The sequence below is a fragment of the Equus asinus genome, chromosome 21 (assembly GCF_041296235.1).
Source record: "Equus asinus isolate D_3611 breed Donkey chromosome 21, EquAss-T2T_v2, whole genome shotgun sequence".
In the NCBI taxonomy this organism is placed as follows: Eukaryota; Metazoa; Chordata; class Mammalia; order Perissodactyla; family Equidae; genus Equus; species Equus asinus.
Window position 1 is genome coordinate 45,169,351 of NC_091810.1, and position 27,489 is coordinate 45,196,839.

Here is a 27,489-nt window from a genome sequence, read left to right on the forward strand (position 1 = left end):
AGTGTGGCCTGGACCCCATTTCAACAACACGAAAAGACTGATGTTTCTCCATTGCTCAAAAATGACAGATTATATCATGGCATGTACATTGTGATCCAGTGCATTTACTCCCGTGAAACTGAAAATAATAACATCAGTGTCAAATCTGGTTTTTGCCTACACCATTTAATTATAATTCTTCCAACAAATATTTATTTTTATGTGTGTATAAATGCACGCACGTTCTGCATCCATTTTTGTAACAATTTAAAGACACTGGCCCTTAAGGACCGATGTGGATGCCGAAATTTACCTAGAAAAGTATATTCCTCGGGTATAGAAGCTTCCTAGTCAAGATTTATTGAATTGAATTGAGTCCAACTCTAAGTGGGCTAACTTTCTACCCCAATGGTTTGGAAAAGACTACTTATTTTAATTCCCTCAATCATTTGAAGTCAATTCTTTCTGCACCCAGTTCTAGCAGGTAATTATCAGGTGACAGTTATTTGAACTCATGGTATATCAATGCCATTTTGACAATCTGCATCCCAATAAGAAATCACTGAAATTAAATCAATAAGCAGTATCCATAAATACACAACTCTTGTTATTCTTCTTAGCCAATTAAATTCAACCAATTCATAGTCTTATGAAAACAAGTTCATCAAATTCCATTTAAAGACGATTAGTCAACTATCGAAATCATTTTTATTTTAATTTAAATTTGCCAACAATAAGAATTTCCGACCATGAAAATGTAGGCTAGAGGATTGCAGAAAACTTTTTTAGTGAAATAATGTTTCACTGAAATTTCATCGAACTAAAAGCAAAACCTTTACATCCAAGTAAAAATTCAGCCATTTCTATCTTTCCTATGGTTACTTTTGTAGCCTATGCTGTCCTTCATTTGCTTTTTCTTGATAAAATACAGACCTGAGTTTAATAGGCCATGTTTGAAAAATGATGACATTGGTATTAATCGCTAAATGATCACAAATCAACAGACAAATGTTCCATGAATAATTATTAAATTGGACATGGAAATAAAGAGGCTGAAATATATTTGGGTAACTTTAGGCACCAGTATTGACGGCTAAGCTCTCTCTCTCCCCAGGACATACAAAGAAAGAGACAGGCCAGCCAGAGACAGTGTTGCCCACAGACGGGAATCTGAGCGGAGGGGCACATCAGTCTTCCTTCAGATGGTCAGGCAGGGGCTTCTCCCTCTCTGGTCAATCAAAGAACAGACTCCAGGAGAATATTACAGAGCCAGAGCCAGAAGATCCACTTCTTTTTCTAGCCTAGATGCAACCCCCTACAATTTTGAGGTCTTGGACAAGCTCCTTCCTCTCTCTGGGCCTGTTCCCTCACCCCAAACACATGAAAAGGTGACCCTAAAGGAGTGGTTCTCCAAGTGTAGTCCTTCACTGGCAGTGTTGGTTTCACCTGAGAACTTATTAGAAACGCACATTCTCAGGCCCCATCCCAATTCTACAGAATCAGATGCTCTGGGGGTGGGCCCAGCGCTCTGTTTTAACAAGTTCTCCAGGGGATTCTGATGCTGCCAGGGTTTGAGAGCCACTGGATTAAAAACAGCACTTATCCCAGACCTTACCCTGATGCCTTGATTAATGAGCTCCACCAACCCTCCAAGGTTTCTCAACTCTCGTTTATCTTTTTAAAATCCGTGTACATATGTATTTTCACTATAAGATATAAAATACTTATAGAAAAGAGGCATAAAATGGAGAGGATGAGAAACAGAGAAAAAGAAAACTAAGGAGAGACACTGTCCATGTAGACTGGAAACAGTGGCCTCAAGTTTTCATTAGGTCAGCTTTCAGGGGGTCTGTCTTCTTGGAATCATCCAGTCAAAGAAGGTCGTCAGCCTCCCAGGATCACAAGGCACAATTTGCAAATATATCCATGTGGACTGTGTCAGATGAGTGGCAGGCAGTGATAGAAGAAATCTATGTTTGTGAGAGCTTATTCTCTTAATCTTTGTAATAGATTTAGAATTTCTATGCATGCATCATGAAATCAGTTACATACTGAGATTTATAGAGTATGTATAAATATTATGCATGTCTGAACACTGACATTATCAAAAAAGCCATTCATTTTTTTATTGTGTTTACTTAAACACGTAGAAGTTGTTTTTTCATCGCGTCTAAGCATTCTGAGAACCCAGAGAAGAAATGTCAATGAAATGTACAAATGATGAAAAAATAATATCAACGCAGATAAGATTGAAAAAAGTGAAGAACAGGAAATAAAAAAAATGATTAAGTAGTATAGGACCAAAAAATAAGAGAATAAGATATAAATAACAGCCAAGTTGAAATTACCATGAATGAGCATAGCATGAAATGCATTTTATATGCAACATTTTATTTACATCTGTGTGTATATACATATATATATATATATATATCTTACATACCATATAACATATTCATATGTAACATAACATGAAATATATTTCAACCACAACACTGCAATACAAGACATGGGGCACAAGAAGGCAAGACATTGGAAACAATTCAATAATCTTGTAATAACTATTCAGATCAGCCAAGACACTGTTCTCTGTGTGGAGTAGTAAGTACATGAAATTTGAAACCTAATAGCCAGTTTTTATGTTCATCTTAAAGTTAAATTCACCTTTTTTTTAAACTTAATTTATCTCACACATTTTTTTCCATGAAGATACTTTCCCATCATGCTCACTGTAAAGCTTTACGAAATATGATTCAGAAAAAGATGGTCAACAGGCAGCTATACATAATAGTTGTCTCATGTGAGGCAAACAAGTACTCTGGAACAGGGCTGTGAAATGATGTGCCCTTCATGCAGACTACCACCAGCTTATCCAACCTTCTGTCTGGTGCCAACGGGAGACAGGCCTACATTTTATGGCAGAATTCAGGGGAAAACTCGCAAGAACAGGCTGAGCCTGTGAAACGATAATGACAAACAGCACATTGAGAACTATGTACCTTTTGGAAAGAACAAAGGATAGCTGATCTTTCTTCTGAAAAACTCATAAAGATAAACAAGTCAAAAGAAATATTACTTAAGAAGGAAATCATATGCCATAAATTTACCTAAAACAGAGACCTGAGGACAGAAGTTCCTAGTGTTAATAAAATAAAAATAAATTGAATCATTATTTAACAAAGTCAAGAACACCCAAATTCCAACTCTGATGTTTGCCAGTAGAAAACAGCAGACTATAATGTCTTTTTCCTGAATGAATATCCTTATAATCTAAGTCAAATTAAGTATGTTTTAAAAATAAGTTTGATTATCACTTGCAGGTAAGAAAAATCAATTTAAATGTGCTAATATTTTAGTTATTATATAAGGAACTGCCACTGAGCCTGAGGAAAACTGTTACTCTATTATATCTATTAGAAAGGCAGTGTGCTTTCAATAATTAGAAGTTAATTTTCTCTTGTACGAATTTCCCTTTTGGATCTGCAGACGGGATTACAGAATTGTGAATGTGGTTTTTAATTAAAACTGAACATTGGAAATAAAAGTGGCTTTGAAGACAGTATTCAAAACTGAGCTTTGAGGTGAGAGAAAACAGCAATTTTGTCCAAAGACCCTCCCCTCGCCCTTTAACGCCAAAACATTTCTTTACTCAATAAAAATGATAACAATATACTGGAATATACATCCTGGCCTTGGAACAAAGCATCTACAAGGTAAAAAGTTGCAATTCGTGAGTTGATGTGCATGTCATTGACTTTTTATGTTTCTAAATAACTCTTCCATTTTAGTGAAATAAATACAAACAAAAGGTCTCTTTATAAACAAGAAATACTAGAAGCCACGGACCATGGATAGTATTTATAGCTGTGGTGAAGGCAAAACTGCCAAGGGGAATAGCCGAGATATTAAAGCATTTCATTTAAAATCACATCTTATTTCTCCTTACAATGACCCCACATATATCCATACAACAGGACAGAAGGCACAATCTCCCGTCTCCTCCCCCAAAACACTTAAATCGAGACTAGGGTTAAAGACATCGTAGAGGTCAGACTTTCCGTCATGGTCCAGGAGGGGGAAAATAGGACAGCAAGTCAAAGTAAAAATTGAATCAGAAGAAGAAAATGATTTTTTTGTTCTACTTGTATTTCATTGTTTTTCGTTCCCAGTCATTTTGGCTTAAGAGGAGAAAAGACAGAAAGAAATGTGCAGCGAGAGGTGGGAAAGGTAATAATAGAAAATGTGATTATACAGCCAAAGTAACTGACTACTACTGAATCTATCAGAATGAACAAATTGTGTACCAATGAAAAAAATTTTAAATAAAATTCCCTAAAATTGAGAGTGGGGGGACAATTATGGACGAAACTCCTTAAAGTAAAACAGAAATATAAAAACCATATGGAGTAGCAAAGAAAGAAGTTATTTTTATTTCTTATGTTAAAGCTAAAAAGCTTTGGCTTGTAAATGCTGTTATAATGAGATATTGGAATTTAACAAAGATTTCGAAGCACTTCATAGGTTTAGTGGTTTTCATTTAACATTTTGCAACAACACATTTAATTCTCATACCAGGATTTTTATTGCCATTTTTTTTCTGAAATGAATACATAATTCTTTCTCAAATAATGTTTAAGCTCAACTAAGGAACCTCTAAGGAAAATCCATAATGATTAACATAGATTTGGGCTGCATTGATGATCAGCTTGGAGCTAGTTATTGAATTGTCATTATTATCAGAGTTCGAGATCACGTGAGTCTTCCCTCAAATCAACAAGAGCTAAATGTGTAGAAAAACAACCAAATGGAGTGATCGAGGAGAAGTAATAATTAACCATCACAACCTTCCCCAGCATGTCATCAGTCATCTTTTCCTCACGGTAGATTCAGTGGGTTTTGTTTTAATGGCTTGAGTTTGATGGAGTGAGAGTTACAGCTCTTGCCAATGTGTCTGTACCTGGGTTAATGCCATCCTAGCACCCTGTTACGCGGCAGGGCTTGCACTCGACACACTGACAGTCTACAGGGGTGAGGACAGAGGAAACCCAGGTCCTTGCTTCAAACTCAGATTCAAACTCAATTGATCAGAGAAACAAAATGAAAAATCTCCATCCTCATTAAAATGCCATCAGCACGTCAAAAGATGTCTCCATGAATCTGGACAAAATGAGATTGATTTGTTCCCAGGACTAATTTCAAACATTCGTCTCCTGTATCAAAGGTCAGACACCAACTTTTGAGAACCATTAAGTTAAAAAAAGAGTAAGATGTTCAAATTCACTTTTTTCATAATCCTTCTGGCACTGAAAACCTGTCCCTTCTGTTCTCAGATAGAGTTGGTATCCCTCTGTAGCAGTGTAGATTAATGTTTGCTGCTTTTGTAGCTCGAGTAATCTGATGACTGTTTCTTCAAGTGTGGGATTTGTAACACCAGTGAGCCATGAAACAACAGGAGGTGGTTTACAGAAGGATGAGGGACACACACAATGAAAACAGCTATTTCAACATAAAGGAATAAGTGACAAAGAATGCTAACAATAGGCCAGGAAGCTTCCCAGAAGAAGTGGGATTTAAGCTGAGCCCTAAAGAAGAACAGGAGGTTCTTCTAGAAGAAGGAGTGGTGCTAAAAGAGTGTTCCAGCCAATGGAAACATTTCAAACAGAGTTTTGGAGGCAAGAAGATGTTCTGGAAACAGCTGGATCTCAGAGACCTACGCAGAGGCCATATCAATGACTGGATGACCACGAGGAATAAACCATAGCAAAAGGAATAACCTGGAGAGACAGACACAATTAGACAAGAAGGAATCCAAGACATCTTTCCCTCCCACTCTGAAATGTTGAAACTGCCCTTAGAGTCATATCTGAGGGCTTCATAATATTCAGTAATCCTTATTGATACAAATATTTTCACTTTTCAGTTCCAATAGAAATGGCACATAGAAATCACCAACTATCAAGATGATCATTTCTTTAGGAAAAAACAGCTTTTAAGGAGCCTTCATTATTTCTTTGTTCCTGTGGAAGAAATAAGCTTTGTTGTACACGAATGAACATTTTGTATAAAATGACCTTCTGCCTGAAAGCTGCAAAGATTGCTTCTGCTTTAAAAACAGCAAACATTTCAAAATGGATCATAAAAGCTAATCTATAAAGTTTCCAGAGAAAGCAGGTAATGGAACAATAGAGCGAACACATCTTGTGTGAACATGGGGAGCTCTCTCGCCTTCTTTCTACTCCTCCCCCTTCCCGTCTCCTTCAGATTGCAGAAGGCTACACCAGCATTTTACAAGACAAAATAAGCCTAGAGTTTACATCAGAAGACACGATCAATAATAAATTATCTTTGTTTCCACAGGAGATACCTGTTATCAATTTGAGGCTGATTAAATTAATACCTGTTATCAGCATGAATGGCCAATTTCCAAACCAAAGCCATCTCATTCTACATCTGAGGCTGCATTTGCCAAACTGCAACATTTGCAAAGCTACTGAAGACGCAAACAACCAAACTTTGCTCAAAGGGCTGCCCAAGGGCCAAGGCAGCTGGAGAGGAGATAGGAAGACAAGACAACCTTATATTTCAGTCCAAGTAATTTTTCCAAATGATACAGCATTTTAAAGAATGGTCTTCTGCTTATGTAGCCCTCCTAGGAATGGTTTAGAGTTGATTATCAAAATCAAGGCTATTTAACCATAAACCTTGAAAGTCCCATCAGGACCCTTCAGCTCCGAGATAACTAAACTATTTCCTTTGTGGACAATGGAACAGTCATTAACTTAACAAGCGGAGAGTCCAGGATTAACAGAACTATAACATTATATCAGTTTGAGGAAGAACATTTGTTTTCCACAATGAAAATGACCTATCACTGAAGGGTCTGACAGTGGTGAATAAAATTCTGTTCCAACCCTTACTTACATCCTTTCCAGGCTTACTTAGAGGTGTTGACTGGAACCCACAATGGCAGAGCATTGAAGGTATTGTCAAACTAGCTAAGGAAGATGGGAACATCTGCCTAAAACAAGATTAAGTAAGATAGGATAATGTGCAGCTAAGTTAACAAGGTTTGGTCTTGGTGAGAAAGTCTCTCCCACAGAGAATTCCCATTCCTGATGGAAGCAACAAATTTCCATCATTTCTGTTCAGTTTAGTTTAACAAGTATTTGTTAAGAACCTATTAAGTAACCAGAGTGGCACCAAGAACTGAGAAGGCCAGAAGGAATATATGGTTTAGTCTTGGACCTCGAAAAGCTTTTGGTCTTCTAAGCATTATGGTCCAGTAGAATCAGAACAGGTCTCAGAACCCAAGGACAGGGTTTGAATCGAGATCATCCTACTCACTAGCTGCTTGACTCTGGAAAAATCTTAACTTCTCTGAGTTTTGGTTTTCTTATCCAATGAACTGAAACAATATCATCTTTAGTCTACACCTCAGTGTGTGAATTTGATGAGAATGTACACACACAACATTTCCTAAATGATTCCACACAAGTGTAAGATATTATTATGATGGGGCAGTGAAGAGACAAGATTTTCAAGTATAACACAGCTTGATTGGAACAAGAAAACTTCACAGAGTCTGTGCCTCCCACGGTTGGCTGTCATATGAGGAAAACTTGGAACAACTCCTCAAGTTCACAGTTACAGGGAGGTTATGTGAAAGTTAATTCTGCTGCCAAGGAAAGGACTCCAAACCCTGTGTTCTCAAACACAAGGCTGTGCACCTGCTCCTTACGGACTGGTTTTCAGACTCTACCACTGTTATTCAGCTTCAGCAAAATCCGTGATCAGTGAGGCTGAAAATGGAATGAGGCAAGGGCCTTTATCAAAAAGTTTGACTGATGTTCTTAGAATGGCACTAACATAGAAATTAAGCTGTTTGCCAAAGCAAGCTCTTTTGACAGATGGCACCTGTGAGACATGGAACAGGACAGTGAGTGTGACAGGCAGCTCGCAGCCTCTAAGCCCCAACCATGGCCAGGGAAGGGAAATTCCCTTTCCCCTTGAAAATGGAAAAATGTGGAATAATTTCCATATCCATTCAGACTTTACCTACTCAGGAAGGATCCTGATATAAATTTGATGGAGGGGAAAAGCTATTCCAGTTCCCTTTATACTCTTTCCTTCTATGCATCCATCCAAATGTTTACCAGGTAACTTCAGTTGGGGGTCGGGGGGAACATATCATGTTGGTTCAGAGAGCAGGTTCTGGGGTCAGACAACCTGACTTTGAATCCCGCATCCAGCCACTTCATGAGAGCACTCTGGGCAAAAGTTCTTGATACCCAGTAAATGTCCTTTAATGTTAGCTCTTATTATTGATGATGATGACAGCAACAGTGATGATGATGATGACAAAAACAATGACGATGATGAAGTATGTGAGAAGAACTATGCTAGGGGCTTGGGCCATGAAGATGACTGACTCATTCATAGTCCAGCTGGGAGAAGGAGCAAGTAATTAGACAACGTGGTGTAGGCTACAATAGGAGAGCCAGGCAAGGTGATAACAAGAGGCAATTATGAGGTTTCCCACTTCCTATCCTAGTGCCACACTGTTCTAAGTGCTTTAGTCAATTAATCCTCAGAACCATCCTCTCCAGGAAAGCATAGATCATACCAACTTTACGTGTGGGGAAGCCAAAACGCAGAGAGGTTTAAGTGTTATGAAAACTCAAAGCAGAGAGCAGATAACTCTGCCAGAGCATGGGGCACTAGAGTGGAGAAAGTTTCATAGATGATGTGACAGTGACTCCAACGTTAAAGGATGAGTGGACGTTAGCCAAGTGGCCAAGAGAAATGATGGGGGCAGGAGCAGTAAAGGCTCCCAGGTAGGAGCCTCGTGTGTCTGCAGAGCTGCAGGTGGTTTGGGATGGGGAGGGTAAAGCAAAGGAGGGTGTAAAAAGCCAGGCAAGTGGGGTCAGGTGAGCAAGGGTGTTGAACCAGGCTAAGGAATAGTGCGTCCTGTGCACAGTCGATGGGGTGCTGAAGAGGTCTGATTGAGCATAAGAGTGACATGATCAGTTCTGAACTTTAAGCCATCTTTAAATTAGTCTGGTAGCAGCGTTGCAAAAATAAATTAGAAAGGGATGAACCTGAAACAAAGAGAGACTGAAGCAGGGAAACCACTCACCTGAAAAATGCCACTTATTCCACAAATATCTCAATCCATCAGCGAGTCCTGTGGGCTTTCCTTCCAAAATATGCCCCATGTTTCACCACCTTTGTCATTACCTCCCCATTATAAGCCTAGGCAAAGCCACAGCCATCTCTCTGCTGGACACCCCAGCCTCTAACATGTCTCCAGCTTTTACGCCATGCCCTATAGTCCATTCTCTACACAGTTGCCAGAAGGAGCCTTTTAAGAATAATTCTGATGGCATGGCTCCCCTATTGAAACCCTCCAATGACTTCCATTAATCATGACCATGACCCATAAGCCCTTCATGATCTGGCCCTGCCAGTCAGCTCTTCCCCTCCCCATCTGGCCTAGACTCCCAGCCATCTTTCTGGCCCCAAACCACCACAAACTTCTCTCTGTCACCTTTGCTCTTCTCTTGGCAAGGATGTTCTTCCCCCAGATCCTTGGATGTTTGCCCCAATGATGTTCCTTATCATTCATTCTGCAGCTCCAATGACTCCTCCTCAGAGATGCCATCCCCATCCCACCTCCTACAAAATGGTGCCTTGCTTCATGCTTAAAACAGAGCAAAGCACATGGCCAATGCTCAAAATAAAGTTGGTAGATTAATTTTGTCTAAATTAACTCATATCTGTTATTCACCCTATTGTGTGCCAGACACTGTATTTGGCTGGGAATATAAAGTTTATCAGACACAGCTCCTTCCCTTGAGGATGTTACAGTCCAGGGAGGGAAGACAAACAGGCAATGAGAACTCAATGTGATAAAGACTCCAAGAGGAGGAAGCAAGGATATGTGGATGCCCATTGAGGGATCAACTAGACCAGGCTTAAGGGGTACAAGGAGGCTTCTCATCTATTTTGAGACCTGAAGGACAAGAGCTAGTCCAGAAAACAGAGGGAGGACATTCCAGGATGAGGAAACTGCATGTGCAGAGGCCCTAAGGCAAAAGAGAACATGACATATTCAGGCAATTACAAGCAGTTCAGCAAATGGGGGGTATGTAGACGTGGGATTGCACGATGGGCTGTGTAAGAAGGCTGGAGAGTTTTAAGCAGCTAAATATTATTGAAGTTATCTAGATTTTTTAAATTATCAAAAGGTGATCCAAAGCAATAAAGAGAAAGATTGTAGAAAGGCACGCTAAAGCTTTAGCAAAGAGAATCTATAAGACTTAGAGGCCAACAGGACATAGAGAATGAGAGGGAGAAGACAGAGTAACACTAACTAGCTTGGTGCTCTTAACCACTGCCCAGACCTGCCCCCCGGGAGATATCCAGGAATGGTCAGAGGGAGCTGGAGCTCAGGAGGAACATCTGAGGAAAGAAGCACAGGCAAGTGTCACAAAATCCCACAGAACTTGGGCAGCAGCTTCCCTCATTCTCACGCCCCCCAATTCCTCCAACTATCAAGTGAGCTTTTAGTTCTCTATTAAATCTCTGCCTGCTTGGAATACCTAAAGGATTTTTTGATCAAAGGATTTTCTGATCAAACCTGACTGGTGAGCCAGAGGGTGACTGTGTAAGAACCATTTCAGAGCAGAGGTAGGGCAAGGGGCTAAAGTGCAGAGAGCAGAGAAGTGGAAAGGATGCAAGTTTGGGAAAATAAAGCCAGACTCCTATATCAAAAAACTTAGAAAGAAGGAAGGAAGGAAAAAAGGAAGAAAGGAGGGAAGGAGAGAGAGAAAAAAAAAGAAGAAAGAAGAAGGAAAGGAAGAAAGGAGGGAGGAAGGGAGGGACAAAGGGAGACATTTAGGCCGTAGCAGGAAGGGAATGCAGAGTGAAGGGAGGCTTTAAGATGAAAACATGCTCATAGTAACGAAGGCCTCATATGAACCCTCATGGGAAGCTCGCTGCAGACCCAAGCTCAGGGCAGCTCTCGGATCCTTCCCAGGGATGGAAAGCCATTGGGCCCGGGCTTCCAACTCAAAAGTCCTTAAAGTTAGACTTTCCACATTATCTCCTAAAGAGATTACAGGTATAGTCACAGAGAAATCATAGCACTGGAAGGTGAAGTTGTTTAAAGTCGCATCCCTTTTGGGGGCCACACAGCCTACGGTGTATTGTAATTTTTCTTGATTGTATCCTTTATTTTCTTGGGAAGAGCTCAATCATATCGCATAGGCACTCTTTGTTAAAAAGCAGTAATTTGTTAAATGTAAATACTTAAAATATACCACAATTTTCAACTAGGTTTTGTCATTTCTCCATCTCACAAAGTACTAGGAGCATTGAAAAGTAAAAAGTCCAAATGGCTTGGGTCACTCTTGACTTTTGAAGGACCCTGGGAAATACGACCACGCTGGCTTTCACTCCTCCAAGGTAAAGTCAACCACATGTACTTATGTGGGAAGCTTATTTCAAATGAAATCAAGAATGAATAATGAAAAATAAGACTGCTCCCATGATCTTGGTCCCCCAACATTTTACACAAGTGCTTTGTGTCAGTGTCCTCAGAAAAAGCCTCCTCCCACAGTATAGAAATAAAATCCTGAGGCTAACCCTCTAAACCTTGCCCAACACTCTGGGCAGTCAAAGCAGTGTGAGGCAGTCCACTCAAAATGTAGAGTCGCAAGGGAGCCAGCTCTGGTAGCAGGATATCATGTCCATGAACTTCTGCATCCACATGGAGCTGGGGAAACCAAGGGACTGCTTCTGAACAGAGTGTGTGCCTTTAACTCATTTTTTGTTCTTTCTCCCTTCTAATTTTCATATGTTCCTCTTGCATTCAAGGAATAACAATTTTCACCCTCTGGAACCAGACTTAACATTTTTAAATTTCCAAGGATGAGAAGCTAGCTTAAAGGATAAGCTGGCTCTCTCTTTTTTAATGCCCAGGTAATGAACTGAAATTACATATATAAGGTTTGACCTTTTATGGAGAGTTATTCATATACTTTATTCTTAGCTTCAACTCTCTTTCTCCTCTTGTCAACCTTTAATTATAACTTTATTTCAAAATGACAATGAAATAAGCAGATATATGAACACACACTAGTGGTAAAAGATTTGAGGATTTTTTTAATGAAAAAAAGACAGAACTAATGAAGAACTAAATCCATTTTACATAAAAGTAAACTAAGACCCAAAACTTAAATTCCCTCAGATGTCTAAGCAATACCTCATTTGTACACCATGCCTGCTCTTCATTCATCGAGCTTTGCTCACATGTACCCCTCCTCAGCACCCAGGCCCAGCAGGTGGGACTCCTGTAACTTGTCGATGCTCTTACAGACCCAACAAGATAGAGTCTTCATTTCAGCTCTGACTCCATGTTCACCTTTCTGCAAACACCAACCCCACTTCTTTCACAGTGAAATAGATACACAGAGAAATAGTAAGTTCAGCCATATAAGATTTCCACTTTGTGACTCAAAAGCAGTTGAATATTATCACTTCTACATAGTTTGGGCAAAGTCATTAAATCTATTTGGACTTGAGTGGTTTTTAAACTCTCCTTAATGTTCTGAAGGAGCTAACTGATTTTAAGATAGTTAAGAGTCCTAAGACAATGTGGAAGACGGGTATGAACATGATCCAGGCCTTTGTCTATGCCGGCACTTTACAAATGTGTGTCCACTTAAGCTTTACAATAAGCCCATGGGGAGCTATCATATCCTCATTGCACAGACGAGAAACAGTCTGAGAGAGGTAAAAGGACCACCCCAAAGTGACCCAGCAAGTGAGTTATGGGGTTAAGAATGGAACTCATGACACTCTTACTTGGTTAAATTGTTATGAAGACTCAGACCATCGATGCCAACGTGGACGTCCTCTGGAGTGACGTAGGCCCTTGAAACCATGGCCACTAATAGCTACCTCAACTGGTCCTTAAGCAAAGACACTTAAATCTAACAAGCAAATAAACTGAGGCCACAATGTCTTGATTGGAGCCTGACTGTCATGACTATTATGCTTTAAAACCAAGTGTAAATAGAGGGGCAAAGAGCTAGACTGGAGGAAAATTGCATAGTCTCAAATCTTGCATTGTATCAGAAAGCATGCCCGCCACCTGTTTATCGGACAAGAAGAAAGCAGATTAATGTTCTAGTCACAATTTTCTCCCTGTCCCCAAAACATGGATGAAAATCTATCTTTGAAGAAACAAGAAAACAATCTGAAGGCTCATGATTGTCTAATGTCTCTCACTGCTGAGCAATCCTCCCTTTTGGGCCTGGAGACGGTTTAGAGAACTTCTGTCTCCATCTCCATGGTGACAGGAGGTTGGCACAAGAGTCAAGACCAAATATTTAGTTTCTGATGTGCTGGGAGAGGCAGCAGCCTTATGTAGTCTGACAGCAGCTCCTCAGCAGTGTCCTTTAGGTCAAGGCCCGCTCAGTGCCTGGGGGGAGCCAAGTAGAATCAGCTCAGTAGCAGCAGGACACGTGAGCAGGAACAGACTGCTGCAGCCAGGATGAATGGTCCTCACGCCACCCTGCTCAGTGCCTCGTGAGCAGCTTCTCAATGAACTAACAGCCAGGATCCCTGCCTTCATGGGGCTCATGTTGCAAGAGACGTGGACAGCAAGCAAGGGGAGAAATGCATTAGATCACAGCAGGTAAGGATAAGTACCACGAAGAATATAAAACAAAGTGACACAGTAGAGAGTGACAGCAGCATGAATGGTTTGGGTGGTCAGGAAAGGGATCCCTGCAAAGTTGCTATCTGAATAACAAGAAGAAGCCCAGAGGATATCTGGAGGAAGAGCTTTCCAGGAAGAATAGCAAGTGCAAAGGCCCTGAGGTACTGGCTGCTAAAACCAAACATGGGTCCATAAGACCATACCCGAAACCCTTGGGGCCCGGTATGCTATGATAGTTCAGGATTATTTGAATTTTAGAAAGGTAAAATGATACACGTATCACATATTTATTACAAATCATCCCAAATTAGGACTGGGGTAGCATGCCATGATGAAACATTAATATTTCTGTAGTAAGACATATGATTATTCAAATTTAGTAGAACAAATAAATATTAGTAGGATAAATAAATATTATGCATATTCACATGTCAGTTCAGGTCAAGTTTTTCCATCAAATGAGCTATTAAAAATTTTTTTCAATTTTCAGAGCTTTCTGGATTTCAAAATTGCAGTACGGGATTATAAAGCTACTCACTTGAAAAAAATTAAGTTGACAGAAGTTTCTCAATTTATGTTTGTTGAGCCACAAAGTATTGTCTGCCTTTTGGCTCAGCTACCACTTGGGCCAGCAGATCACAAAATTAAATGAGTAAGGATAGATCAGATAAATGGAACAGGAGGAGGGATCTTACTGGAGTGATGAAAATGCACACACATTGTGATGAACATCAGTTCCCACATTACTGTGATACATGCACAACTTGGTAAATCTACTAAGATCGTTGAATTGTACACTTAAAATGGGTCAATTGCATTGGATGTAAATTGTACCCCAATAAAGTTGTTGAAAAAAATATCAATGGGAGAAACTCAAAAATGTGAATTACCGTACTAGTTTGTAAATGTAGAAACTCTCTTATATATAATGTGATCCTATTTCTCACAGCAAAAGTGTTCCTACTAAGGTAAAATGATACAGCCACTTTGGAAAACATTCTGACAGTGCCTCAAAAGGTGAAACCAGATTCTCCATATGACCCAGTAATTTCACTCCTAGGTATACACTCAAGGAAAATGAAAAACTCTGTCCACACAAAAACTTACACACAAATGTTCATAGCTGCACTATTCATAATAGCCAAAAAGTAGGAACAACCCTAATGTCCATCGACTGATGAATGGTTAAACAAAACGTGGTATATCCATACAATGGAATATTACTTGGCGATAAAAAGGAGTGAAGTACTGATGTACATTGCAACATGAATGAAACTTGAAAACATCATGCTAAGTGAAAGGAGTCAGTCACAAAAGACCATGTATTGTATGATTTCCTTTATATGAAATATCCAAAAAAGGTAAATCCATAGAAACAGAAGCAGCTTAGTGGATGCCAAAGGCTGGGGAGGATGGTGAGACTGAGGGATGAGGGCTAAAGGTACCGAGCTTCTTTTCAGGATGATGAAAATGTTCTAAAGTTGATTGTAGTGATGGTTGCACAAGTGTAAATCAGCTAAAAAACATTGAACTATACATTTTAAATGGGTAAATTGTATGGTATGTGAATTATATTTCAATAAATGTGTCACCACAAAAACTTTCTTTGGTATATTAGGATGAAATTAAACATATATTATTGTTTGATGTTCCTCAAAGCGTACGACGCCTCCTTGGCATCTGCAAACTTAGTGAGAACAACCTGTCTTCATTGAAGGTGACCTGGTGACTGCAAACCACCGTCAACTGAGGGAAGTTCTTATCCGCCAACTGTGAGACTGAGCGAGTCTGTGCAGAGATTTAAATCTCCTTTAAAGACTTACTTATTGACTTGGTTCTTAATTAGGATCTTTTATGCACCTTAAACACAACAACCCATTTCAGATTAACTAGCTGAATTACTGTCATTTGCAAGAACTGTGACAAGAAGCACTAAATAAATATTATTAAGATAAAAGTAAGTTAAATATACTAAAATGATCCTTAGAAGTATGCTATATTGTGGACGTTCAGCCACTGGAGTCTAAGAATTATAACTCTGATGGTGTTTAGTGGAATTCTAGGACAATCCGGAGCTAACATTCAAATAGTGCTAATTAAAAATTTTCTCACTTCTTGGGAAAGTAAACACCAAATGGAGGAAAAGATCATAGATTTGCAACAACATTTTGGAAGGCTTATAGCAATTTATTACTGTTTATTTATGTCCCATCTCATTCCAAAAAGATTTTCCCATTGCTTGTATGCTACATCAAGAAAAAAAATTTTTTAAACCTTCTATTATTAAATTAATTAAGAACATCTAGGGGCCGGCCTGGTGGCGCAGCAGCTAAGTTTTCACGTTCCGCTTTGCCAGCCTGGGGTTTGTGGGTTCGGATCCCAGGTGCAGACATGGCACTGCTTGGCAAGCCATGCTGTGGCAGGTGTCCCACATATAAAGTAGAGGAAGATGGGCACAGATGTTAGCTCAGGGCCAGTCTTCCTCAGCAGAAAAAAAAAAAAAAAAGAGGAGGATTAGAAGCTGATGTTAGCTCAGGGCTAATCTTCCTCAAAAAAACAAATTAAGAACATCTGATCTTAAGGGACTTGAAACCATTACTCAACAAATATTTATTGAGCATCTTCTATATACAAAGAACAAAACAAATTAAGAACATCTGATCTTAAGGGACTTGAAACCATTACTCAACAAATATTTATTGAGCATCTTCTATATACAAAGAACATGGCCAGACACTGAAGGGAACTACAAAATATTTGTGACAGTCTCTGCCCTCTAAGAATTTGTAGCAATATCTATCAATAATAAATAACTATCCCTGATCTATCTGCCAGATTTCCAATAAAGGTCCATTTAGTAAGAGGTACAAGAGTTGAACGAAGGAGGGATGACTTCCCACTACTGAGGCCAAGGAGACAGAGGAGATGGATCTTAAATTAACTGTAAAAGGTGCCTGGGTCTTAGGCATGTTTAAAGTGAAGAAGGTGGATATCCTAGGTGGGAAAGGCCAAGGCACACTTCAGGAACGGAGGGCACACCAGTCTGGGCAGAGAACTAGGTAAGGCCAGAGAACAGCCCTGGGGCCAGCATGGGGCAAGAGCCTGGACTCTCAGCATAAGGGATGAACTTCATCCTAACAAGTTCAAAGAGGTGCTGGAGGAAAAGTGATCCAGGGCAGTGAGAGGCTGGGGTCTACTGGGGATGGTGGCGGGACAAAGGGAAAGAGATGAGAAACCACAAGGCCTTGGCTTGTCCCACCACCAGCCGCTTGGAGCAGTGTGTGCAGCGCTGAACACCATGCAGATGGTTCCCTAGCACAGCCACGGTTCCCTGTCACTGTCAAGTCTAATCACACCCACCAATAGAAGGAACTTAGTCCTATTCTATACCACTATTTTTTTTAAAGCTTTGTCCCATTTAATTATTTTATATGATTTTTAAAAGAGCACTGCTGCGTTGTAAAGTCTCAAGCCTGAAAAAAAAAAAGACAACTCTTTCAGTGACCTGTCATAGCCCTGATATATTGATATGTTAACTGCATACATATCTGTGATTATTTCTATTATGTTAGTTAAGCTTTCACTATTTGGGGTGGGGGTTGTAAGCAGGGTGATTAACATAGCAAGAAGGATAGGTTATAAGGAAACCCAAACAGCAGCTTGCTTAGGACATATATGCTGATTATTAAACTGATTATATCATACATGCTGGTTATACGCTAAAAATTAAGGTTTATATGAACAAGAGGGGATCAGTGACTTACCTGGGCTTTCTCTTCCTCTATGTCTGTCTCTCCCTCTCTGTGTCTCTCTTTCTGTCTCTCTGTCTCTCTATCTCTCAGAAGACGTTCCACTATATTTTTTTTTGAGGAAAATTAGCCCTGAGCTAACTGCTGCCAATCCTCCTCTTTTTACTGAGGAAGACTGGCCCTGAGCTAACATCCGTGCCCATCTTCCTCTACTTTATATGTGGGACGCCTGCCACAGCATGGCTTGACAAGCGGTGCCATGTCCACACCTGGGATCCGAACAGGCGAACCCCGGGCCATTGAAGTGGAATATGCGCACTTAACTGCTGCACCACCAGGCTGGCCCCAAAGTTCCACCATTTTTAATTAAGCAAAGACAAATAAGGCATAGTCCCTCCTCTCGAAGATTGCACAACATAGTAAAGGAGACAAATATGTAATCAAATTACTACTATTTGATATGATGAATGTTGTAGGTAACTCAGGCGTGGTAACTTTAAACAAGCATTCAAATAATAACAATAAAATAAGACAAGAATACCAACTTAGGCCTATGTATTTCATCTAACAAAATCTTGCTCCTTATATAATTTACTTCATATACCAACACTTCATTAAGACAAACCATTTAATTTATGATGTTTAACAAATCATAGTTTTTAACAAGCAGGTACTCAATGAAAACCATCAATTGTGCATCCTACTTTGCTGATAACTAATATTATAAGCAACAGCCAGACAAAGGCTGGTGAATCACAGAACAGACCAATACCAGAGGTCAAGGCGGGCAGGCATCTAAAGCATGCAGATGGTAGGTAATGTTTTACAAGGTCGGGGACAAGGAAAGAGCAAAAGACTGTTACAAAGTCCAAAGGGGTCAGTAGGAACATAACCCAGGACACTCTGGGAAAACATGATGTTAAGGCAAGAACCTTACCCAATTAAGGTAAGTTTATGTGCGAAGGCAAGTTGGCATGGTTTAAAAAGGAACTAGCAAAAAACTGAGATGAGATCTTCTGGGCACTGAGTTAGGGGGCAGAGTTTGGGGTCGGGGCTCTTTCAAGACCCTCTAAGCTTGTACTTCTCTCTTGCCTTAATCCCCTGGGATGGTGTTTTCACCCTTCTCTGAGTGGTTGCACTCCACATGACCCTTACACTCCCTTTGAATTAGGGACATTTGATAGCTGCTTCTTGTGATTAGGTTATGGGGGGTCAGAACTGAACTCTTCAGCTTCCCTCCAAATGCTGGCTCTCGGGGAGCCCACTCAGAGCTGGAAATGACAGCCCCGGAGACAGGGAGGTGGGAGCACCTCAAACAAGATAAGGGCATTTGAGTCCTGATGGCCAGAGAATCCCAGCACCCACAGCGGACCGGGGGCAGAGCCGACATTCACGGGAGTGGTGCCCTTTGGTAATCTGATTTTAAAGAAATGTCTTCCTTGGTAAAGGATCAAGTAAGTGAGTCCATTGGACAAAATTTAGTGCACTGAAACACTTTTTAGTCCTGTAGTAAGTAAAAAACCCCTAAGCAATTTGACCAGACAGCTGTCGGAGTAGAAAATTATTAGAAAAGGTAAGTTGGTACTAAGAGAATTAGACTTGGCAGTTTATCAAATGTGAACAGGAGAGGATGGATGAATTCTAAGTCAATAACCATTTTATCACTGCAAACAACTTCCACCTGGAGGGTGCCTGGATTCCTGCCACAACATTTACTTGCAAAATACATTAGCTTTGTCCCCCCACCACCCCTGCCCCGTTTTCTTTGCTCCCTGCTTTGGATCTGTAGCACCCTTCCATTTTGAGGTTGCTTTTCTCTTTATAAGCATTGTAATCTCTTCTAAGAATCTTAAGCATAATTGTAAGATGATTTGGGATAATGCAAATGTGTATGGAGGTAAACATAGGGCTGCCTTTTTCTCATAAGAGGCATCTGGAAAAAGAAAGAAGGTTAAGAAAACCTGAGTCCAAAATCCAGGAACCATGTCTCCTGAATGGTTTCCAAGGTAAAATGCATAGGCCCCTCTCAAAGATTTCTCTCCTAGTTTTTCAGTTGTATCAAGAAGCCTTTCTCTACTTTATGGGCAAAGTATCTATATCATTTCAAAAAAAAAATAATCTAGCACATATGTGGAGCTGGCATATCTCCTGTGAATCCAATTTAAGCCCCTAATCTTTGTATCCTAAGAGGCTTAAACATTTTCTGATGAGGGGGAAAAATGTATTTTGCATTTGTTCTCCAAATTTCAAAGCAAACTAATCTTCTAGCCCTAAGGTTATTAATTCTCAAAGGGAACCCTAACTCTTCTTTCATATCAAGATGTTTTCTAGATACAGTGCAGAGTAGTGGAAACAGTCAGTCCCACACCATCATCAGTGCATATTACTTGTTGTCCAAACCAACAGCAAGCAAGTGTGCCTTTTCCACATTTAGCACCTCTGGTCAGACTCACCTCATCCCTGCCCAGCAAGTTCCTAGCCCTACTTCAACACCCTCATCAAATATCCTCTGTTCTGCGAAACATTTGTTGAACACTCCAAAGCAGAACGGCTCCTTACTCTGGGGTCCCAGACCCCTTTCATTGGAATACCTGACAAATCCATACTGAGCAAAGAGGTCCACTTCATCTGGATCGTATGATAAACATCAGCCATGTTGCTGACCCTTCCCTCCTCCTACCACTGGATACCTTGGACTTGTCCACAGCTGTATACTCAGGGCTTAGGTGACCATATCTTGCATGGCGGTGCTCCATCAGTATCTGTTCAAGAATGAATGATCCTTCCCATCTTTCCCTAGCCCATTCTTCTCCTATTAGGCTGACCTCTGGGAGGGTAGGCTGTCGTATCTACCTAGGTTTTTCCAAACGTTGGCACACAGCCATTACTCAGTAAGTACAGTCTGACCGTATGAGTCAAAGAGTGAATGAATGAGTGAAAAATTATACAAGCAAACAGTGCCCAGTCTCCATCAAGCATTCAACACATTTGCTGAATTATGGATCCCTCTTCAGAATTTCATTATCTGCTTATCCCTCCTGTCACTCCACATCTTCTACTTAGTATTTTAGAGGTTTAGAGACACATCTTATCTCCCAGAATAGAAGCCCCCTGAAGTCCAGAACTTACTTGACTGCTCAGTGCACATAGTAGAACTCAGTGACCCCAGAAGTCACTCAAATGTCTGATGACTAAATATTCAGCAAAGATTACACAGGATTGCAGGATATTTGAGGTGGCCCCACTTCACTCAAAAAAGGATGGCCAATTTGTGGGCTGTGTCAAAGGTTCAACAACATAAGTTGGTGAGTTGAGTTCAGGTTTCAGAAACACAAGTTTTATACCATCTAATTCCAAACCACAAATCTCAGTGATTGCTGCCAGCCATTTCATTTCCCCATTTCTCTCCTGTCAGACAGAAATAACATAAAATTGTCTGCAACTTACTATAGAAAGTAAAGGGAAAATGCATGAGATGGTACTTATTAAGAAATCCAAGTTTCCTTGACAAGAGGTGTTCAATATGTTATTAGTCAAATACAATGCTTAGAAAAGGTATATCTGATTATTTACTTAATAGTTATTCATTGATGTCAAAAATGCTACTTTTCATTCACCTCCTTTCTCATTTCACTTCTTTGCACTTACTTTTAGTTTAGAACAAATGCAATCTATGAATTATGACCTACATTGTAATAAACAGCTGAGGAGTCACTGTAATCAAGCAAAAAATAATCAATATTGGGAAATGCAATGGTCTTACTTCAAAAGTCTAAAATTGCTGTATAATTGGCTTTCTTCTATTTGCCATCCTTTTTTATTCACAATTTTTTTAGACTGAAGGAGTAACTTGACCTACATGTGTTAAGAGGAAAAGGAAATCACTTAAGCAGTAGCAAATGAGATACTATTATCACAGTTCAATATAAAACTGCTGTACATCATTTAAACAATTTGATCTGTGGCAGGGACAGGAAATTTCCATAGACATTCTTAAAGACTACAAACATTTTTCAAGCTATCAAATTAAGAGGCACAGGAATAATTAGATGTTGCCCAAGGTCTTTCTATTCTGAAGGAGAGATTTTTCAGGAAGATAAAATTGTGTGTCCCTGTTGTTTTGATATTTTGTCTTAATGAAAACAGGGCCATGTTTCAGACAACGATTGAACTACAAAGTGTCAAAAGGTCTTCACTAATTATTTTTTTTAGGAAGCTAATCAACATACCCTACAAGCTCAGAATGTTAACGTGTCCTCTTGAGGTCTACACATGGGTCGTTGAAAAGGCCTTCTGCAGTGTCTGCCCAGCCCATACTCCCCCTCTGAGAGCTGGCTGAAAACCCATCTGAGGGGGCCCAGGCGCCATCTTGTACTAATCAATCTTGTCTCAGAAGCGGACATCTGACTGAACTGGGTTCCTCAGATACTCTTCCTGGAGAATTCCAAATTGGAGGTTGGAGACATTCATCAGCCTCTATGGGACATTAGAGGTAGGGCATGTGAACTTGCGAAAGGGGTTGTAGTCACCATCAACAACAGTGCACAGAGACCCAGAAAAAGCCAGGGTGCTTGAGAGGAGAATGAAGCAGGAGGTGGAGTAGCAGAAGTGAGAGGGGAGAGGAGGGCAGCTGCCTCAGTTCCAGGTCATTGCTTGGGCCCAGCCCCTCTCTTTCAGGCTCCATCACATACCTCTGTTGCTTCACCATCAAATCTTCATTTTCACCAATGCTGTTTCCTGTGGGTTTTGGTTACCTGCCACCAAAAGAACCTTGAGAAAACCTTGTCAACCAACCTTGACTGCTTGGCAGGCCAGCAAGACACCTTTTCTATAAACTCTAAAAACAAGGACACAGTGATGCCCACCAGGGGCTTCTGAATTTTCTGACTCAGAAGGCATCCAAAAATCCTTGGAAATTCAGTTAGGGTATTTTAAACTAAGCCTAGCAAGAAACAATGTGCAAGAGCAACTGGCCAAAAAAAGTCGTCAAAATCTCAGCTACTATTTTAACCTAGGAAGCCAATGTGACAATATTCCCCAGGTAGACTGTATATTCAGGTCTAGAGCGAGAGGGATGGGGGCCCATCCAATGACAACAGGACCGACAGACTGTGCTCTACACAAGGACTCCTCACCCTGTACCTGGTGAAGGACCAGCTTTTATTTTTTTGGTTTCATTTTTGTTTTGGGGGGGCTTTTATTGTTTTGTTTTGTTTTTATTCTGCTGCATATATGTTTTCCAATCCATTGGAGTCTAAAACTTTTGTAAAACACAAAAGTGTGCTTGCTGTCACGGCAATATCATTTTGTTATAAATATTTTGAACATTTGCTCTCAATTTCTGTTCTTATGCCATTACAATAATAAACAGGTTCTGAACCAAGACCAGCCCAAGGTCCACACTTTGAGGAGCTCTGGTCTACACTGCAGTTATCTCAAAGCTCAATATATATGATTGTTCAGATGGCCCCACCTAGTGCTTTCTTGAAGACTTTATGACAGCCCACCTGGTATAAAATGGAGGCACATCATGTCTGGGAACTTGGTTGGTAATGAAACCTCTATTTTGTCATTACTGGCTTTGTGACTCTGGGCTAGGAGTGTAACCTCTCTGAGAATTTTTCCCCATCTGCAAAATGGGGGTGTATGGTAGGCAGAATTCTAAGGCAGTCCCCCAAGATCCCCATCTCCTGGTCAATACAACCTGCACAATCCCCTCCCCTTGAAAACGTGCTAGGTTTGTGTATATGATGGGATAGCCAATCCCTCAGTTATATACATTATATACGATGTTATATAAGCAGAAATGGGACAGACTGATTCACTGCTGGCTTTGAAGAAGTAAGCTGCCTTACTGTGAAAAGGCCACATGGCTAGGACCTGAGAGTGGCCTGGAGAAGCTGAGAACAACCCCTGGCCAATGGTCAGCAAGAAAACAGGGACCTCAGTCCTAGCACCTCAAGAGACGGAGTTCTGTCAACAACCTGAATGAGCCTGGAAGAGAACCCCAAGCCTTAGATGAGATTGCAGCCCCCGCCAAGACTTTGGTTTCAGCCTAGTCAGACCCTAAGCAGAGAACCCAGATCGCTGTGCCTGGATCTCTGACCTATAGATAATAATAGTAAATGGGTGCTGCTTTCTTAGGCAGCAATAGAAAACTAATACAGAGTGCCATACCTACTAATTGGGAGCTGGTGCAAAGATCAGAAACCATCTACGGGAAGTGCCAAGCACGTTATGATGGTTCAGCTCACAGAAGCTGTTTACGCCATGTTGCCGATTAGTTTTCATAACCTATGTAGGCCTATTTATGTGGTGAGTAAAGTCTATGTATTTACAAACACACATGTTCACATACATAAAATTCTAACAGACTTCATGAGCCTTCCTACAGAGGACAATCTTCCTATGATTTTTCAGAAAACTAGCTTGGGTCCCTCTCATGTCTCTCTCTTTCAATCATTATCACAAGCCTAGAAGGTCAGTAAGGCAAACACTGGCATTTCCATTACACCAGAGACAAACCTGAGGCTCGGACTCCACCCAAGGTCACATAGCCAGTTGGCTCACGGCACAACCAGACCACAAGCCGAGTCTTTTTAAAATAATCTACAGCAGCCTTATTTTTAAATGTAAAGACTACTTTACATTTAATACTTTACTTAAAGATTACTTTATTTTAATATAATAAGCTGCCTCATACAGTTTCAAGAAACAAATTTTGCAAATATCATAGATGTCTTTGATTATAATGTAGGTCTCTGTCCCTCCTGAAATCACAGGGTAAACTGTATTTTCTGCTTCTCAAATGAAGAAAATAAAGTAGATAGTCCCATAAGCAAAATCTCGGAAGTTGAATTGCGCCTAAAATTCATCATTCTTAGATGCTGCCTTTTGCAATGAGGATTAAAAGCCAGATCCACTGCATTAGGAATGTGGACACACAGTGCCCTGACCAAGCCAGCTCTGTTTGACCTGTTCAGAGCTTCCAGCCAGGTATGCAATGCTTTCAGTTCGCTTCACAGGTTCCACATCAACTTTCGCACTTCATTTATGACTCCCTACTTTATAAGCTGTGGAATTCTTTGCTGGTACTTAACTTTCCATAAAAACAAATATTCAAACCATGATTGGACGTGAACATTTTCACCGGCATGTTTCACAGCTAAGAAACATTTCATTTTTATGTTTTGTGTGCAGCCTTCTGTAAATATGGGATTCTTTTAAACACTTCCTACCACAAATAAAGTGACAAAGACTAGCAATTATTATAAATCACTTTTTCTATTTTGATAACTTTTGTAGACTCTCAAAAACATCAATACCACCGAAACAATGCATTTAAAAATTTTTGGATAGCTATATGGATGAGGCAAAATGAAATAAAATAAAACACACAATGGGTGTTGGGCAGCCAAGGCCTTGAATTGACCACGTAAATCTGTCTTGTGGGAGTAATGGAATTGAATGGCTCCACACTACCTTTTGGGGCAACCACATACTTTATCATCACAAGACTTTACATTATAAATGGTGTATAAATATATGTGCCCCAAGAAATATGTGTAGAAAGTTGCTCTCCAAGGGAGAGAGCAAACAACGTCTGCCAGTATCAACAGTGTGTAGAGGAAACTGGGCTCAGAGGAACCAGAAACTGTAGCTGGATTCCTATAGGGCCGTGACATAGCCCGAGGTTGTGCCAAAGGTAATGACTGATAGCTCACAGGGTTCAAAATCCCAGGACACAAATGAACTTCCCATATCCCTCGGCTTGGTCCCACCTTGGGAGGGTAAGAGAGCCCACCAGGGATGAAGGCAGGTCTTCAGATCTCTGGGACCTTCAGCTGAAAAGGTAGATGACAATCCCAGTCTCTGACACTGGGATTAAACGTTCAAATAGGGCTGACTCCTAGAATTTCATATTTGAGATTTTGTTCATACATATTTTTTTCAATCATCTGTTTGAAGAAACTAGAACTGAAAAACCCCGATAATTCTCTTACCCTGGCATAACAGAAACCAATCCAACCAACCACCCAGATCAGGAGTCAACAAATGTTTCTATAAAGGGCCAGATGGCAAATATTTTTGGCTTTGCAGGCCACATGGTTTCTGCTGCAATTACTCAAGTCTGTTATTATAGGGCAAAAACAATATGTGAAGGAATGAGTGTGGCTGTGTTCCAATAAAACTTTATTTACAAAAATAGGTGGTAGATCAACCAGTTTTGGCCCATGGGCCATGATTTGCCAACTCTTGACCTAGGTCTCTGAAAACACGCCCAGGACCCTCACCATTTTTGCAGCGGAACAGCCTTTAATTCTCATAATGGCGTACCAACACATGTCCTTCCTTCTGCTCCATCCTCCCCCTGCCACCAGATTCTACAGCAAAGGTCTAAGCATGTCCCTCTCCTGTCAAACCTCATGTGCCCCCTGTGGCCTGGTGCAGCACACCAAATCTACACCAGGGCTTCTCCAGTATTTGCCCAGATGATCATGGCGGAGTTACACACAAAAATGTATCATCTTCAATACCATGTATTTGACAAATGCCAACTTCAGCTTTGCCAAAGTTAAATATTCCTTTATTGCAGGACATCTGAGGACTATATACAAATGGCATCATGTAGCTATAAAGGAGCAAGAATCACTTCCCAAACATGTTTGACCATGGAACCATTCATTCCCACGGAGTATCACTGAGAACTTGCATTCCAGGGGATATACCTTGAGAAATACTCACACATGATACATCTCTTAGCATGACATGAGTTACCCTTCATAATCTAGCCCTAAGCTATACAGACTTCCCATTTTGCATCTGCCAAGACCCTCCCCGCATATCCTCTACCCCACTCACTTGAACGGTGCATCACATCACCAACATGTCAGGGTTTTTTATATCTCTACACCACAACACATATGGAAACACGACCCATGCCTGACAAATTCTATACTGCAGGGACCAGCTCAATGTTTAAGCAGTCTCTCCCATAAAGATTATCTCCCAGGCCTTTGTGCCCAGCGAATATTTGAAATAATAACTCATTTATCCAGTACAGTTTGACTTATTCCTAACGTGATGGTGAGCAACATAATCCTGGAGGAAGTGATACTGCCCATTTGAACTCATGACCTTGAATGACTAATTGGAGGACAGACCCTAGATCCTTTCCTATTAGTTTCTCTAATCTATTATGATATATTCAGTTTAATAAGAGATGATTTCTCCCATAATGCATACGTTATGAATATACTAAACATACTCCCTCATCTCTCTCTCCACACTGTATTATTTACTAGGAACTCTTCAGACAACATAAAAGGATGATTGAGTGGAAGGATACGGGGAATGTTTAAGGGAGGAAACAAAGGAGGACAGGGGAGAAGGAAGTTATCTTCAAACACGTCCAACAAATACCAAGTATAAACTATTAAAATTAATTATCTTATTTGCTTCCTAGACTTTTCTCACTATTTTTTGACTTTTAATAACTGAATATTGGTTTTCTAGCTTGCTTCTGTTGATATCCAATTTGCCGTGTTGCTGATTCATAGGCAATTTCACATGCTAAGTACAAGAACAGGAATTACCGAACGCCAGAGCTGGAGGGAACAACACGATCATTTCTCAGATAAGGAGACCATGGGCCAGCAGGCAAGGCCTTGCCCCAGCGGCTCCCCTGTGCATGCCTCACATTGCAGGGGACTGTTTGAACAGTCATGAGTCAGCCCTCCTGTGCCTCCACAGGCCTCTGATTTTAAGTATCCCCAGGCATTATCATCCTAATCTTACAGATGATGAAACCAGGGCAAGGAGAAATTGAGTGGCCTGCCCAAGCGACTCACTTGAATACTGAATGTTAATGCCAAAATGTCATAGCCGGTCCCTCCTGTAGTTGTGGCCTCCGAGAGAGAACGTTTCCTTTACTTAAACAAACCACATACTTTTCTTCACAAAGAAATAATTTAGTGAGTTCTGATTCAGATATGAAAAATACTTTTTTTGGTAAATCTTGCAGCAAAAAGACAT

General features: G+C 40.4%; 1 protein-coding gene across 1 annotated transcript in view; it reads right to left on the reverse strand.

The window, feature by feature from the left end:
* CACNA2D3 (calcium voltage-gated channel auxiliary subunit alpha2delta 3) overlaps positions 1 to 27,489 on the reverse strand; it is an 824,272-nt gene that overhangs the window by 577,889 nt on the left and 218,894 nt on the right. The window lies entirely within an intron of this gene.